General features: G+C 48.5%; 1 protein-coding gene across 12 annotated transcripts in view; it reads right to left on the reverse strand.

The window, feature by feature from the left end:
* The window catches only part of KIAA0825 (KIAA0825 ortholog), a 556,500-nt gene that overhangs the window by 518,805 nt on the left and 20,138 nt on the right, over window positions 1-17,557 (reverse strand). The gene's annotated exons all lie outside the window — the stretch shown is intronic.

Below are 17,557 nucleotides of genomic sequence, written 5' to 3' on the forward strand. Positions count from 1 at the left end.
ACAGTAGATTTCCCCCTCATATGGGGTATAGGCATGCTCAAATTTTTGTGAAAGAAAAGTAAATGTTCATTTTTTCCTTCCACATTCCAAAAATTCCCGTCAAGCACCTGAAGGGTTAATAAATTTCTTGAATGTGGTTTTGAGTACCTTGAGGGGTGCAGTTTTTAGAATGGTGTCATTTTGAGGTATGTTCTGTAATATAGGCCCCTCAAAGTCACTTCAAATGTGAGGTGGTCCCTAAAAAATGGTTTTGCCATTTTTGTTATAAAAATGAGAAATCGATGGTCAACTTCTAACCCTTATAACTTCCAAACAAAAACAATTCTGTTTAAAAAAATTGTGCTGATGTAAAGTAGACATGTGGGAAATGTTATTTATTAACTATTTTGTGCGATATGACTCTCTGATTTAAGGGCATAAAAATAAAAATTTTGAAAATTGCGACGTTTTCAAAATTTCCGCCAAATTTCCGTTTTTTTTCACAAAGTACAATATGTCACGAGAAAACAATTTCAGAATCACCGGGATTGGTTGAAGCATTCTAGGGACACTGGTCAGAATTGTAAAAATTGGCCTGCTCATGAAGGTGAAAACAGGTTCCGTCTCAATGGGGTTAAATAATAAAGAACCACCCACTTATAAAAATATACCCCTGATATCTCCAGTATTAGATCAGGAAGACATGGTGGACAGCAGTGTGAGCAGCCTCTGCTAGCTTCAGCACCCCTGGTATCTCCAATATTAGATCAGGAAGACATGGTGGACAGCAGTGTGGACAGCCTCTTCTTGTCTCAGCACACCTGGTATCTCCAGTATTACATCAGGAAGACAGGGTGGACAGCAGTGTGAGCAGCCTCTTCAACTCTAGCACTAGAGATGGGGAAGCAATTCACGGGACTCCAGTCCATCAGCCATGTCAGTATTCTCTGGCCTTTGGAAGGAAGGAAATCTCTTATCTTCAACAGGTCACAATGACGCTTTAGATTAGCTAGGTTGGTGCGACATCATCTGTGCATCATGCCACAATTATGATGTGGTACCAACCCGGATAAACAAACACTGCACCGAGGATCCTGGAAGATAAGTGATTCACAGGTTTCCTGTAAAGTGGCCAGACAATACGGACCTGGCTGATGTACTTGAGTTCTGTGAATCGATGAGCCCATCTTTACTCTGCACCCCTGCTATCTAAAGTATTAGATCAGAAAGACATGGTGGATTAGCAGTGTGAGCAGCCTCTTCTTACCTCAGCACCTTGGTATCTTGTGTACTAGTTCAGAATATCCACCTTAAGGACATATTCTTGCACGTCAATGGAGGGGGTGCAGCTTCTTACTGCAAATCATCAGGCTATAGTACGTCCTAATAACATAACTCTAATATAGGCTACTATCAGTGTAATAAGAGGTTGTATTTTTTAATTTTATGTTGATTAGAAATTTATTTATTTTGCCATTTCCTTTTATTTATTTTTATTTGTTTCTGGAAAACCACTTCACCAAACCCTTTTGAATAGCGGCAACAAGGTGCTGCTCCAGCACCATTCCCCTACCGGTCTCCTGGAATTGACATCCAGTGGTGGCATCACGCGACTGCTGTAGCCTTCACATGTTGTCAGAGAAGAAAAAAACAGTGCTATGGGAGGTGAGGCAACAAGACAATGCTTTTCGTCACTTTTGTGGAAAGGATAGAAATGCTGTAAATAAGTATCATGAGTGCGACTCAGAACTTGGGGCCTGGACTGGCTGGTGCTAGGAGCTCATACTGCGGTCATTCATATAGGCTGAAGATGTAGCCTTGTCCTGGAGAGTAGGCATCTGGCAAAGCAGCCACTGCCCACTGACAATTTTGGTTTTGATAATGATGGTGAGGTGGTGACCACCATCATAATCTCGATCTTGACACCAAAAAATGTAGCGGGATGGCACAGCTAGTGAAATCACCTCTTGACAACTCAAGGCTGATAAGTTTGCCTAGAAGTGGAGCCCTGAGGGAACAAAGACAAGAACTGCATACATGGGGAAAAAAAAGCAACAAAAAAAATTTTTTCTTAATGGAACACGTGAAGGACTTAAAACGACTGTTAAAGGCAAACAGACCAACAGAGTGGAACTGTAAGCCAACAGACCAACTGAGTATGCCAACAGACCAACTGAAGTTTGGTTTCTTCAGTGGAATAGGTACAATTTGCACCTGAAGATGAGAGGAATGGTAATACATGGGGCCACAGAAAAAAAACCTGGATAAGGAAATGGACAGGACTAGTGATGAGCGAGTATACTCGTTGCTCGGGTTTTCCGAGCATGCTTGGGTGTCCTCCGAGTATTTTGGCGTGCTCGGAGACTTACTTTTTGTCGTCACAGCTGCATGATTTGCGACTTGTAGACAGGCTGAATACATGTGGGAATTCCCTAACAAACAGGCATTTCACACATGTATTCAAGCTGTCTAGCAGTCGCAAATCATGCAGCTGAGACGACAAAAAGTAAGTCTCCGAGCACGCCAAAATACTCGGAGGACACCCGAGCATGCGTGGAAAAACCCGAGCAAGGAGTATACTCGCTCATCACTAGACAGGACACTTCTAAAAAATGTCATGAAACTTCATGTCCATGTAATGGCAACAGGCTCCTAAAATAAAACCGTATAAAGTGTTCTTAGTTAATACATAACAATACATAAAGGACTGGTAATAAATTGCAAAGGAATAGCCAGGCTTACGTGTTATTATAATGCCGCGTCCTACGGAGGCTCATTACTCATTTACTGTAAGCTACAATGAGAAAATAACCATTTAAGCTCTAAACCCAGAGATTGCTATTCAACCGCGGCTATCGAATGCTCTTGACAACAAGCCTATTTTAACACAGATTATTGAGCTCTTTAGTTATATGAAATGATAGGTATAACCTACAGGGAAACGAGGAAGCTGAATTATTTACAGATATTGGGCAGAGTAAAAAATAAGCCTACTGAGTGCATAACCTGTTTTCTGGATTTTTTTTTTTTTTTTTTGAGTGTGAGCCTAATGTGAATATTTTCCTTTATTCGGTCCATTGATTGCTTTTTTTAAAGGGGTTATCCAACCTTTAAAAATTATATTGCAAAAGCTGTATCGCGGCCAAAAAATATCACTACTAAGATATACACCCATTAGCAAACATGCCCCAGAAGGCTTTCAGAACTGTAGTTTTAAGGGGTAACGTTTCTCCTTGTGGAGAGTGACAAGTGAGGCCTGGCATGTCAGAGTGGGGAGACTTATAAGCCATGCATGCTCCTCTGGGAAATTAAATATGCAAATTGCTTCATCAGAGAGGAAGAGGACTAGCACTCTGGCACCATCTATTGGAAGTAGTAATACTAAAAGTCAATATCGACCCCCTTTAATGAGCCTTGCCATATTTCATGGCGGACATAGGCAAGGAAAGATTATAAGATGCGGCCACTGCCTTTCAGGGCTTAGCTACAGCATTCTCTAATGCTGTTGACAAGCCCCCGGTCCAACCTGCAAGTGAAGAAAAATAACTTTTATTATACTCACCTGCGGGGCGGTCTGGTCCGATGGGTGTCGCAGGTCCGGGTCCAGCGCCTCACATCTTCCTGCGATGCCGCCCTCCTTCTTGCTTCATGGCTCCCCGGCATTTGCGCTCCTGCCCTGTTGAGGGCAGAGCAAAGTACTGTAGTGCACAGGCGTTGGGCCTGACCTTTCCCAGCACCTGCGCACTGTAGCACTTTGCTCTACCCTCAACAGGGAAGAGAACTACACCTGAGCAGTAGGGTGATGCCGGGGAGCGATGAAGAAGCAGGAGGGCGGCATCGCAAGAAGATAGGAGGCGCCGGCACCGGTCCTGTGACACCCATCGGACCGCCCTCCCCGGGTGAATATAATAAACTTATTTTTCTTATCTTGCAAGTCGGACCGGAGCTTCTCTACAGCATTATAGAATGCTGTAGATAAGCCCTGAAAGGCAGTGGCCGCATCTTATGGCGGCCAAAACAGTTGACAGGTTCGCTTTAAAGACTGTGGTGGAAAATCTTGGCAGATACCTCATTTGAACAAAATAATTTTTCTTAAGAAAAAAAAAAAAAGATAATGAGGCTTAAAGGGAATCTGTCACCAAGTTTTTGCTATATAATCTGAGAGCAGAATGTTGTAGGGACTGAGGCCCTGATTCCAGTAAAATGTCATTTACTAGGCTACTTGTGATCGTTTCAATAAAAACGGATTAGACCTATCGGTAATGTTATTTCCAGGAGTCCATCCTGACAGCACAATAGGGTTGTCCTTTCATCCTTACAGGGACAGGAAATGCACGAGAGGTTCAAGGTCCCCTCCCACGCCCACACTCCAGTGATTTTTCCAAGTACCACACGAGTATGGATGCAATTATTATTTTTTTAGATTTAGTACAAGCATATTACCACAAACACAAATCAACGGGAGGGAACTACCAGTGCTGTCAGGATGGACTCCTGGAAATAACATTACCGGAAGGTCTAATCTCCATTTTCCAGGACGTCCTATCCTGACAGCACAATGGGGAATACCAAAGTAGGAATTCGTCTAGGGTGGGACTACTGCTTGTAGCACCTTACGACCGAAGGTCATCTGGCTATCCGTCAGCGTGTCCAATTTATAGTGTCTACAGAAAGTGTTTAGCGCAGACCAGGTGGCGGCCCTGCATATTTGCTCTACCGAGGATCCCGCCCTCTCTGCCCATGAAGTCGCATTGCCCTGGTGGAATGGGCCCTAAGCCCCTGTAGTATAGGTAATCCCTTGGCCTCGTATGCGGAGGAGATGATTAATATTATCCATCTTGCTAGGGTGAGTGTAGATGCACCTCTACTCCTATTTTTACCACCATACTGGATAAACAGTTTTGTGTCCTGTCGCCACTCTCGCGTGACCTCTAAGTAGCGTGTGACCGCTCGTCTGACGTCCAATGAGTGAAAAAGTTTTTCTTTATCGTTTTTCGGGAATGGGCAAAATGAGGGTAGGACTATCTCCTGGTTTAGATTCTGGGGAGATACTACCTTAGGAAGGAATCCTGTGTTTAGTTTTAGTATTATATGGTCCACGAAGATCTGCATGTTGGGGTTCTGGATTGACAGGGCCCAGATCTCACCTAGCCGCTTGGCTGAGGTGATGGCTACCAAAAAGACGGTTTTATGTGCAAGCCTTGTGACGTCTACTTCAGATATTGGCTCATAAGGGGGCCTGCATAGAGCGTTAAGTACCAGATTTAGGTCCCACGGGGGGGGACTGTTTTCCTTAACGTGGGTCTTAATCTCTGGATGGCCTTTGTGAACCATGCTATCCATGGATGAGAAGCCAAGGAGAAATCAAAGAAAGTACTTAAAGCTGCTATCTGGACTTTCAATGTGCGTGGACTTAAACCCTTATTAAATTCTGCCTGCAGGAAGTCAAGAATCTGAGGGATATTTGAGTGAGACGGGTGTATGGGGGTACTACTACCTTCCGAGCAGAACTTCTTCCAAATTTTACGATATATAGCATTCGTAACTGGCTTATGGCTAGCCTGCAATGTGGAGATCACTTGGTCGGAGAGGCCTCTGGATTTTAGGACCTCCCTCTCAGGATCCATGCTGCCAGATGTAGGTTCTCCGGATTTGGGTGCCAAACTGGGCCCTAGGAAAGCAGATCCGCTGCCGTCGGCAGATGGAATGGCCCCTCCTGAGCCATCTTCTTGAGGAGGGGAAACCAACTTTGCCTGGGCCAGAAGGGAACGACTAGCATCAACCAGGCTCCTTCTTCTTGGATTTTTCTGAGGACTCTCAGTATTATGGCGATAGGGAGGGGGACTGCTATATGGGTTTCCCCCTATCTCTGGTTCAGGCCGTCGACTCTCTCCGGATGGTCCGCTGGATTGAGGGAGTAGAATCTCTTTAGCTTGGTGGTCTTTTTGGTCACGAAGAAGTCCAGCTGGGGGGTTCCCCACCGATGACACAAGTCTATGAAGATTTCTTTAGTTCCCACTCGGTGGCTCAGACTTCCTGCCTGCTCAGATAATCGGCTATGTTGTTCCTGGAGCCTTCTAGGTGTACCGCTGACAAGGAACGAACGTTGTTCTCTGCCCAAGTGAGGATGCGGGCTGCAAAATCCTGAAGCTTCCTGTGCCTTGGGCCCCCCTGATGGCGTAGGAAGGCTACTGTGGTCATGTTGTCTGACATGACCTTTATATGTTGGTCCCGTAGACTCGACCTGCTTCGTTTTAGCATCTTCCAAACTGCACGTAGCTCTCGGAAGTTTGAGGACTGTGAGCTGATGTTTCCGGGCCATGTTCCCTGCAGGTACCTGCCTTCCAGATGGGCTCCCCATCCGTCGCATGGTGACAGGATCCAAGGCACCCCCTGGCTGATATTTCTGAGACTGATCCACCACTTTAGAGATGATCTCAAGGCTGGGGACGTCCGAATCTCCCTGTCCAGAGAGGACTGCCCTCTGTCCCATTTTGTCAGGATCTCCCTTTATAGGCTTCTTGTGTGAGCCTGGCTCCACATTACGCAGGGTATGCATGCAGTCAGGGTACCCAGGATCTTCATTGCGGTTCTTATGGATATCCGATCTCGCCCTAGCTGGCGAACTTTGTCCATAATGGGTTTCTTTTTTCCCTCCGGTAAAAATGAGATTCTTCTTTTGGAATCTAACATGATTGCCAGGAATTTCTTCTGGGTACCTGGCTGTAGGTCTGACTTTTCTTTGTTCAAGATCCAACCTAGGTTTTCGAGCATTGCAATTACCGAGACTAGTTGTTCCTTTAACTCAGATGCTTAATGAGAAATCACGAGGAAGTCGTCTAAGTATGGGACGATGATTATTCTGTCTTGTCTCAAGTGTTCCACGATCTCGGTGACCAGCTTCGTAAAAACCCGAGGTGCTGAAGCCATGTGAAAAGGAAGAGCCTGAAACTGAAAGTGGTAGTACCGGCTTCCTTTTTTTAGTGCAAAGCATAGGAACTTCTGAGAGTGGGGGTGGATGGGAACCTGATAGTACGCACATTGCAGAGTTCTGGTCTATCAATGGGATGGTGATTTTTAGGGACTCCATTCGGAATCTTCTGTACCGGATCCATTGATTTAATGGCTTTAAATTTATAATGGTCCGAATCTCCCCCGACGGTTTTTTTACTGTGAAGAGGGTTTAATAGTGGCCTTGAGCTTTCTCTATTTCTGGGACCGGTACCACTACCCCTGACTTTAGCAGGTCCTTTACGTCTGCCCAAATAGGATCCATAAGGGTTTTGGATTGATGACTTGTTACGACGAACCATGCTGGGGGGGGTTGTGAATTCGAGGGTATAGCCCTAGGAGACCATACTGCGAATCCACCGGTTTTGGGAGATGAGTTCCCATGACCCCGCAAAGTGTCTGAGGCGAACCCCTACAGGTATGGAGTCATTGTCTCCTGCTTCTGGAACTTTGTCCGGAGCGAGACGGGGGGAGCCCTACTTTTTCCTCCCTTCGTGTACTCCCAGAGAGAGGATTTCCCCTTCCCTCTATATTCCAGCTTTTGGTAAGGTCTGGATCTTTGAAAGAGAAAATGCCTTTTTGGTTTTTCCTCAGGAAGACTTTTTTGTCGTCCAAGGCATTCTCCAGAATTTTATCTAATGTCGGCCCAAAAACTTTCCCACCTGAGGAGGGTATGGCACATAATCTATTTTTCGACTGGTAGTCCCCTGACCAGGTCTTCATCCAAATGGCTTGATGAGCCGCGTTGGATAAAGAATTATTCCTGCCTGCAAATCGCACAGATTCAGCTGAAGCGTCCACCAGGAATCCGGTTGCGATCCTTAACAGGGGAAGCCCTTCGAAGATATCGCCTCTAGGGGTTTTATCCTTTAACTGATGCTCCAAGTGGTCGATCCATAGATGCATGGATCTGGCGACTGACGTGGCGGCTATGTTTGTCTTCATAACCGCCGCCGAGGCCTCCCAAGCCCTCTTTAGGAGCACGTCGGCCTTCTTGTCCATGGGTTCCTTGAGACTAGAGGAATTGAAGTCTTCCCTGACTCCCTGGCCACCGGGGTGTCGATCTTATGAACTTCGGCCCACGTGTTAATGTCCTACTGATTAAATGGTAGCCTAAGCTTAAAGTCTCGAGGCACGACCAGTCGTTTCTCGGCGTCCTCACATTTCTCCAGAATAATTGAACGGATAATAGGTATTAGACCTACCGGTAATGATGTTTCCAGGAGTCCATCCTGACAGCACCATGGAGGACGTCCTCCTCCTCCTTACAGGGACAGGAAAGCACACGAGAGGTTAAAAGGCCATGTCCCACCCCCTTTCCCTCAGTGATTTGACAAGTACCACAAGGTGGATGATGCTAGTAACGGTTTAATGAAACAATCATATTACAGCATATGACATAACATAATACAACATAGTATAACATAACAGGGAGGGAACTACCCGTGCTGTCAGGATGGACTCCTGGAAACATCATTACCGGTAGGTCTAATACCTATTTTCCAGGACGTCCACCTGACAGCACCATGGAGAGTACCAAAGCACCTCCTCAGGGTGGGATTACTGCCTGGAGAACTTTTCTCCCAAATGCGGTTTGTTGGCCAGCTAACACATCTAGTTTGTAGTGTTTGCAGAATGTATTAAGACTAGCCCAGGTTGCCGCTCGACAAATTTGATCAACTGACGCCCCCGCCCGCTCGGCCCATGAGGCCGATACCGCCCTCGTAGAGTGGGCTTTTAAGGAATCAGGCGGGCTGGCGCCTTCAGCCTGGTAGGCATCCGAGATTACTGAGGTAATCCAACGCGCGATGGACGCCTTAGAGGCCTTCTTCCCTTTATTCCTACCTCCAAAGAGAACGAACAGGTTCGGGTCGACACGCCAACTATTGGTGGCCTCTAGGTATTCTATAACTGCGCGCCTCACGTCTAGCGAGTGGAGCCGCCGCTCCTTCTCATTTCGGGGATTATCGCAGAAAGAGGGTAACACTACCTCCTGGTTCAGATTTCTTGTAGAGGCTACCTTCGGGGTAAATGCCGGGTCTAACCTTAGGATTATACTATCCTCTCTTATCTGGAGGTATGGATCCTTAGTGGATAGGGCCTGGATCTCCCCTATTCTTTTGGCCGTGGTAATGGCTACTAGAAAGGCCGTTTTACGAGTGAGAGCAGGGATGGCTATCTTCTCACTAAGGGCGAAAGTGTCCGAGCAGAGGAACCGAAGTACCAGGCCCAGGTCCCATGGCGGGGTGAGCTGCCTAATCGTGGGGCGCAGGCGCTGTGTGGCTTTTATAAACCTTATCACCCAGGGATGTGCAGCTAACTGATAATCGAAGAAGGCGGTCAAAGCTGAAACCTGGACTTTTAGAGTGCTGGGCTTGAGGCCTTTATTAAAACCTGCCTGCAGGAACCCTAGTATGTTAGGGAGATCAGGGGTGCCTGCCACGAGCTCGGACCTGCCACCCTCCAGACAGAATCTTTTCCATATCTTCCGATAAATTGCCGACGTCACCGGCTTCCTGCTGGCCTGTAGGGTGGATATGACCTGCTCCGACAATCCTTTTGCCTTCAGGATGTCCCTCTCAGGATCCAAGCTGATAAATGGAGTCTTGCTGGGTCCGGGTGGTGGATCAGGCCCTGGTGGATGATGTTCTCCCACAAGGGCAGCTCGACTGGATCTTCTACTGCCATGGCTCCCAGAAGGGAAAACCAGCTTCTCCTCGGCCAGTATGGCACTATCAATATCACTCTTGTGTGGTCCTCGCGTATCTTTCTGAGCACTGCCGGTATGAGGGCCAGTGGTGGGAACGCATAAGAGAGGGATTCTCCCCAAGTCTGACTCAGGGCGTCTACGCCTTCTGGATGGTCCATCGGATTTAGGGAGTAGAATCTGGGAACCTTCGAGTTCTTCCGGCTTGCGAAGAGATCTATACTGGGGTTCCCCCAGCGCTGACAAAGCTGGTCGAAGATCTCTACGTTCAATTCCCACTCTGTCGGGTGGATCTGTTGTCTGTCACTTCGTTTTGGGAACCCTCTAGATGTACCGCGGTCACGGATCGAACTGTCCGTTCTGCCCACGTGAATATCTTTTCCGCCAGTGCCTGTAGTGGTTGATGTCTGGTTCCTCCTTGGTGTTTCAGGAATGCCACTGTCGTTGTATTGTCGGATAAAATGCGAACATGACGACTCTTTAGTACCGACCGGTTTCTCCGCAACGCTTCCCAGACCGCGAAGAGTTCCTTGAAATTGGAGGATCTGGCCTTGATGCTTGCTGGCCACTTCCCCTGGAAGATCTTCCCTTCTATGTGGGCTCCCCATCCCCACGCACTTGCGTCTGTGGTGACTACCACGTATGGAGAGGTTGTCCAATGCACGCCCACCTGAAGGTTCCTGGCCTGTAACCACCAGCGAAGGGACTCCTTTACTCATCCTGAGAGCCTTAGGGGTTTGTCTAGCGACGCCTGACTCCTGTCCCACCTCGCGAGAATCTCTCTTTGTAACAACCGCGAGTGGAATTGGGCCCAACGGACACACTGGATGCAGGCCGTCATGAGGCCCAGGACCTCCATTGCTTCCCTAATGGAGCATTGACGCTTCAACAGGCCTCTGGTTCTGGCCTGAATGGACTTCTGCTTCTGCTCGGGTAGCCAGGATATTCTGTCGGCTGAGTCTAGGAGGACTCCCAGGAATACCTTTCTGGTGTCTGGTGTGAGGTCCGACTTCTCCCAGTTGATCACCCAGCCCAGGAACTCCATCACAGTAGTTGTTCGGATCCTGTCTCGGATGAGCGCTTCTTTGGATCTTGCCACCAGTAAGAAGTCGTCCAGGTACGGCACAATCACAATACCCTGATCTCTCAGGTAGGCCACCACCTCTACCACCAGCTTTGTAAAGATCCTGGGAGCTGAGGCCAGCCCGAATGGAAGACCCTGGAACTGGAAATGGCAGGTCCGGGCTGGTGAACTGATCGCGAACCTTAGTAGGCCTTGGGATGAGGGATGAATAGGAACCTGATAGTATGCCTTTTTTAGGTCTAGGGTGCACATAACTGCGTCCCTGTCTATCAGAGGAATTGCGGATCGGATTGATTCCATCCGGAACCTCCTGTATCTGACCCAAGTATTTAGTGGCTTCAGGTTTATGATGGTGCGGGCTTCGCCGGATTTCTTTGTGATTGCAAACAGGGAAGAGTAGTGCCCTTTCCCTCTTTCTGACGGTGAAACTGGTATTATGACCCCTGAGTCTAACATGTCCTGAAGATCCGACCACATTGCGGAGTCCTCCCGGACGACGGTGGGGGCAATATATCTGTCGGGGGGAGGAGAATAGAGCTCTATCCTGTAACCTTCCCTGATGGTTCTGAGGACCCACTGATTGTTGGTGACTCGTGACCAGTTTGCTGCAAAGTGGCGAAGTCTCCCCCCAATGCCTATGGCGTCATTGTCTCCTCGATCTAGATGTCGATGCAAATGGGGGACCTCTGTTACTCCCACTTTGGCTGAAGGAGCCTTTGTAGGAGCTTCTATTAGACCTCGCCCGGCCCCTAAACTTTGACTGTCCTCTGAAGGAGCCTCTCCGAAAGGACTGGGACCGCCTGGGCTTTTCTTCCGGGAATCCCTTATTCTTATCGGACACCAGCTCAAGGATATTATCCAGGGCTGGACCAAACACCCTCAGACCCGAGAAAGGGATGGCACATAACTTTGCTTTAGAAGGGTTATCCCCCGACCAGGATCTAAGCCAGACTGCTCTCCGGGCCGCATTAGAGAGGGAGCTGTTTCTGGCCGCAAACCTAACTGATTCCGCCGACGTATCCGACAGGAACGCCGTGGCTGATTTCAAGAGAGGAAGAGATGCTAGTATCTCTGACCTCGGGGTCTTGTTGGTTAGGTGTTCCTCCAACTGCCCCAACCACAGGAACATAGACCTAGCCACCGAGGTGGCTGCTATGTTGGCTCTAATCAGGGCCGCCGACGTCTCCCATGCTCTTCTTAACAAGACGTCCGCCTTTCTATCCATCGGGTCTCGAAGACCGGATGAGTCCTCGGCTGGGATAGCCGACTTCTTAGTAACCTTGGCGACTGGGACGTCGATCTTAGGGACTTCTTCCCACGCCCGAGTTTCCTCGGGATCGAAGGGCAGTCTATTTTTAAAGTCTCGGGAGAGTGTCAACCGACGCTCTGCTTCTTTCCACTCCTCCAGGATCATTGCTTTGATGTGCTCGCTTACAGGGAACACCACCTGTTTGCGGGACACCAGTCCTCCAAACATTAAGTCCTGTCTGGACTGTGGCTTAGGGACTTCTTCCATCTGCATGGTATTTCTGACCGTGTGTACCAGCTCGTCCGTATCCTCCAGTCTGAATAGGTACTTTCTGTTCTGCTCCTGACTATCCCCCAGGATCTCGCCTTCTTCCTCCTGATCTGAGTCCCAGAAATCGGATTCCTCGCTAGGGCTCGCCTCTGATACTGGGACTGGTTCCCACCTCGGACGCTTGCGACTTGGCCCAGGGCTGGGGGATCGACGCCGGGTTGTAGAGGCCTGAATCTCTTCCCTTATCAGCGACCTCATTTCGGAAAGTAGAGATGGCTGTTCCTCGCCTATGACCCTGGAGGTACAGGGACCGCATAGGGTCTTGCTATAGGTGTCTGGCAGCTTTACTCTGCACACCGGACATCTGACTGATTTGGAGGTGGCTTTCGCCGGGTCCTTCCCCGAGGGGGACTCTGCCGGGGTTCCCTTTTCCTGATAACATAAGGGGCACCTCATCAGATCTGGGCTGTGGGGACGGGTGCGGAGGGTGGTCTGCGCTATGCGCACTTACCCCTCCACCAGATGCAGTGTTGCCTTCCATCCCCTGGCGTCCGATGCAGTCACACAGCCTGGAACGACCTGTGACGACTCTGGAGAACGCTGTGGTCCAGGAGCGCGCGCGCCCTGGATTTGAAACCGGCGTCTGGTGTCACCGGATGTGACGCTGGTAAGCCGCGCCTCCACTTCCTGCCGGGCATCTGCGCGCGACCGCGCTCGGCGCGTGCAGGGAGCCGCCTCCCCGCCTGCTATGGCGCTCCGGCCTCCAATGCCCAGCCGTCGGCGTCGTCCTGCGGGTACTCGGCCCGCCGCGGCCGATTGCGCCCACTTCTGTCGGTGCCCGCACGGCCAGCCGCCTGCGGGGAGCCGACCCGTCCTGGAGCCGAGAGCCCCCCCACCGGGAGGAACGGCTCCCTCCAGGAGCGTCGTCCTGCTCCTGGCCTTTGGAGCCGAGGGACTCCCCACCGGGAAGTTTCGGCCCCGGGACCTCTTGATAGGGGAAGGATTGGACCGGCCGCACGATCCCCTGGGCCCCTCCGGTAAGCTCTCGCGTGTCCCTCCGTGCAGGGACAGGAAAAACACTGAGGGAAAGGGGGTGGGACATGGCCTTTTAACCTCTCGTGTGCTTTCCTGTCCCTGTAAGGAGGAGGAGGACGTCCTCCATGGTGCTGTCAGGTGGACGTCCTGGAAATGGTCATTAACTGGGAAGACCTGACGGATCCTCGATCTAAGGCCTCCGAACATCTCGTCCTGGATGGATTGAGCCTTTGGGGCCTCCTCAATCTTCATGGTGCTTCTCACGACGCCAAGAAGCTTGTCCGTGTTTTCCGAGGAGAAGAGGTATCTTTTCCTTATCTCCGGGGGTTCTGAGGTGATCTCGCCCTCCTCCTCTGAGTCCGTATTCGGCTCATCGTCTGATCGGACTCCCATCTTGGTCTCTTAGCCTGCGGCTGGCTGGAAGACTGAACTGGCAGCAGTCCGGAGACGGAGGCCTGGACCTCCTCTCTGACCATTGTGTGCATTTCTGCCAGGAAAGAGGCATGTTCGCCTCTGATGATCTTCAGGGTGCAGTCCTCACATAGGGGTTTTTTCCATGACCCCGGTAATTTGTTGGCACAGATGGGGCATTTGGGTCTCCTGGAGGTCGATGTTGTAGGAGTCGGTGCAGTCTTCTCCTTAATACAAAGCACAGGAGTTTTTATTAAAGCTCCTGTCTTTTTTTGGAATATACAGCCCACCCCACATTCCAGTGCCCTACTTACGGACGCTGGCTGCTCGGGATGTGCGGCGTTTTCCATGGTGGAGAGGGATTACAGCGCACCTGTATGGTCGCCCCCCCACCCCAGTTTTATCCTACCTCCAGTCGGGAGACCCGAGCCGCCTGTCTGCCGCGTCTGCCCGCGCTCATGCAGCCATGCCGTGGCGCCGCCGTAAGTCGTCCTCGGGCACCCGGAAGTGACGCGGCCCCCGACGCTCCAGCGTCTCTGGACGATGTGGCGGGAGCCCCGCTGAGTGGAAGCGGCCCCGAGTCCCGGAGAAGCGCTCCACGGGACGCCTGGCGGAGAACCCCTTAGGGGGGGTGTCACCCCGGGCCATCTGACAGGATTTGGCGTTTGGACCCCGATCCCCCTGGCCCTCCGGTAAGCTTCTTCTGCTGGATGCCGCCGCTCTCTTCCTCCACGGCGCTCTCGTGCCTGTCCTTACAGGGACAGGAAAAACACTGGCGTGTGGGCGTGGGAGGGGACCTTTAACCTCTCGTGCATTTCCTGTCCGTGTAAGAATGAAAGGACAAACCCATTGTGCTGTCAGGATAGGACGTCCTGGAAATTAGTGCTTTATTAGAAAGAGATTATCACTAGAGGACTAGTTCTCTCATACCATGCAGTCCTCCTGCTGTGTACCCACGCCCCACCACTGTTACCGTAGGACAGATTGTTTTCATTACATCAGTGCTCACAGAAAACTTCTCCTTAAGTCAGCTTGCAGGTATTACCTACTGGTAACCCAATAAGAAAAGTAGGTCTAACGGTAATGGCAGCAGGACGATACTTTAATATAGCATTCAAGCTATTATGACAACCACAAAATATTACCATTAATTCTGTGCCAGTCATGTAAGTGTCTATAAAATATATCATAACACACAAGCTATGGATACATATGTTTAAGAGAATCACCAGTACTTCTCTCATGCAGAACACTCTTCTCTTTCATGTTCCTGCACTTACCCTCTAATCCACTCACTAGAGCTACACGCCAACATATGCCAATTTCTATAGTCACAGATCAGCATAAAAGGGGAAGGGAAATAAAGAACTACACATTTCCCACTGAAATCTGTGTTGAAGATGAATCTTATAACTAGTAGAAGGCAATATCAAGCAACAGTGTCAGACTAGCCCACCAGAAGACCGGAGAATTCGGGGTCCTTGGCCTCACCTTCAGACATTAGGGCAAACATCACAGCTACTATGGGGCCCCCGAGTGAGAGGGAACCGATATTGTATATAAGGTAGCTGTGGAGCCACCACACTCTATACGACGGAGCTGCATAGTGTATACAGTACTGCATATGGTATAATGGCATTAAAATGTGAACAGGTCATAATGTCATGTATAGGGCACTGCATGGGTCATCATATTGTGTATGAAGAGCTATGAGGGATATTAAACGGTGTATAAAAAGCTGAGGGGCCATCATGCTGTATGTAGGGCGCTGTAGAGACATATTGTATATAGGGGAGCTGTTGTAACTGTATAGAGAGCTGTGGGGGCCAACACACTGTATATAGCAAGCTTTGGGGACATCATGCTATATATAGGGAGCTGTGAACCATTATACACTGTGTTTGGGTCATCATACTGTGCTTGTGTGGTGGAATATCATAATGTATAGGGGAGTTTGTTGAGGACATCATATTGTATTTACAGTTGTGCTCAAAAGTTTACATACCACAGCAGAATTTTTGCTTTCTTGGTCTTTTTTCAGAGAATATGAATGATAACACCAAAACTTTTTCTCCACTCATAGTTAGTGATTGGGTGAAGCCATTTATTGTCAAACTACTGGTCTCTTTTTAAATCATAATGACAACCCAAAACATCCAAATGACCCTGATCAAAAGTTCACATACCCCATTTCTTAATAGCCTGTGTTGCCCCATCTAATATTAATGACAGATTGAAGTCTTTTATGGTAGCTGCGGATGAGGTTCTTTATTTTCTCAGATGGTAAAGCTGCCTACTCTTCTTGGCAAAAAGCCTCCAGTTCCTGTAAATTCCTGGGCTGTCTAACACGAACTGCGCGCTTGAGATCTCCCCAGAGTGGCTCAATGATACTGAAGTCAGGAGACTGAGATGGCCACTCCAGAACCTTCACTTTGTTCTGCTGTAGCCAAGGACAGGTCGACTTGGCCTCGTGTTTTGGATCGTTATCATGTTGGAACGTCAAAGTACGTCCCATGCGCAGCTTCCGGGCTGATGATTGCAAATTTGCCTCTAGTACTTGCTGATAACGTGCTGCATTCATCTTTCCTTCAACTTTGACCAAGTTGCCTGTGCCTTTGTAGCTCACACATGCCCAAAACATCAGCGATCCACCTCTGTGCTTTACAATAGGATTGGTGTTCCTTTCATCATAGGCCTTATTGACCTCTCTTCAGATGTAAGGTTTATGGTTGTGGCCAAAAAGTTACATTTTGGTCTCCTCACTCCAAATTACCTTGTTCCAGAAGCTTTTAGGCCTGTCTCTGTGATGTTTTGCATATTGTAGGAGAGATACTTTGTGGCATTTGCGTAGTAATGGCTTTCTTCTGGTGACTCAACCATGCAGCTCATTTTTCTTCAAGTGCCTCCTTATTGTGCATCTTGAAACAGCCACACTGCTAGTTTTCAGAGAGTCCAGTATTTCAGCTGATGTTATTTGTGGGTTTTTGTTTGCATCCCGAACAATTTTCCTGGCAGTTGTGGATAACATTTTTGTTGGTCTATCTAACCATGGTTTTGTTTTCATAGAGCCCCTGATTTTCCATTTGTTAATCACAGTTTGAATGCTGCTGACTGGCATTATCAATTCCTTGGATATCTTTTTGTATCCCTTTCCTCTTTTACAGTTCAACTACCTTTTCCCATAGATCCATTCAATTCTTTTGCTTTCCCCATGTCTCACAATCTAGAAACATCAGTGGCTGGATGAAAAATGCAAGAGTCTGTCTGGATCCCAGAAACTCACTCAGCTTTTACGCACACACACTGATTACAAGCAAACAGGTCACAGGTGATGCTGTTACCTTTAGTAGCCACTCAAACCCATTTGTGTCAACTTCAGTCCAAATTCACCAGGGTATGTAAACTTTTTATCAGGGTCATTTGGATGCTTTTGGTTGTCATTATGATTTAAAAAGAGAAAACACAGTAAAAAACACAATGAAAGGCTTCACCCAACAACTAACCATGAGTGGAGAAAAAGTTTTGGTGTTATCATTCATATTCTCTGAAAAAAGGCCATGAAAGCAAAAATTTTGGCCAGGGTAGGTAAACTTTTGAGCTATTGACCATTATACAGTGTAATTGAGTCATCATACTGTGCTTGTGTGCTGAAATACATGGTGGGTATATCATACTGTATGTGGAGGTGCACATACTCAAAGGGAGTCATGAAAGGTGTATCGTGGTAAGTTAAAACACTAAGGGTTTTCTCTAGGTTAATTAAAGCTGTTTTCCAGGAAAAGTTAGTATTCTTCAGGCACAATATTATGCT

This window comes from Dendrobates tinctorius, unplaced genomic scaffold (assembly GCF_039654945.1).
Source record: "Dendrobates tinctorius isolate UK_male_01 unplaced genomic scaffold, ASM3965494v1 ptg000003l, whole genome shotgun sequence".
NCBI classification, from domain to species: Eukaryota; Metazoa; Chordata; class Amphibia; order Anura; family Dendrobatidae; genus Dendrobates; species Dendrobates tinctorius.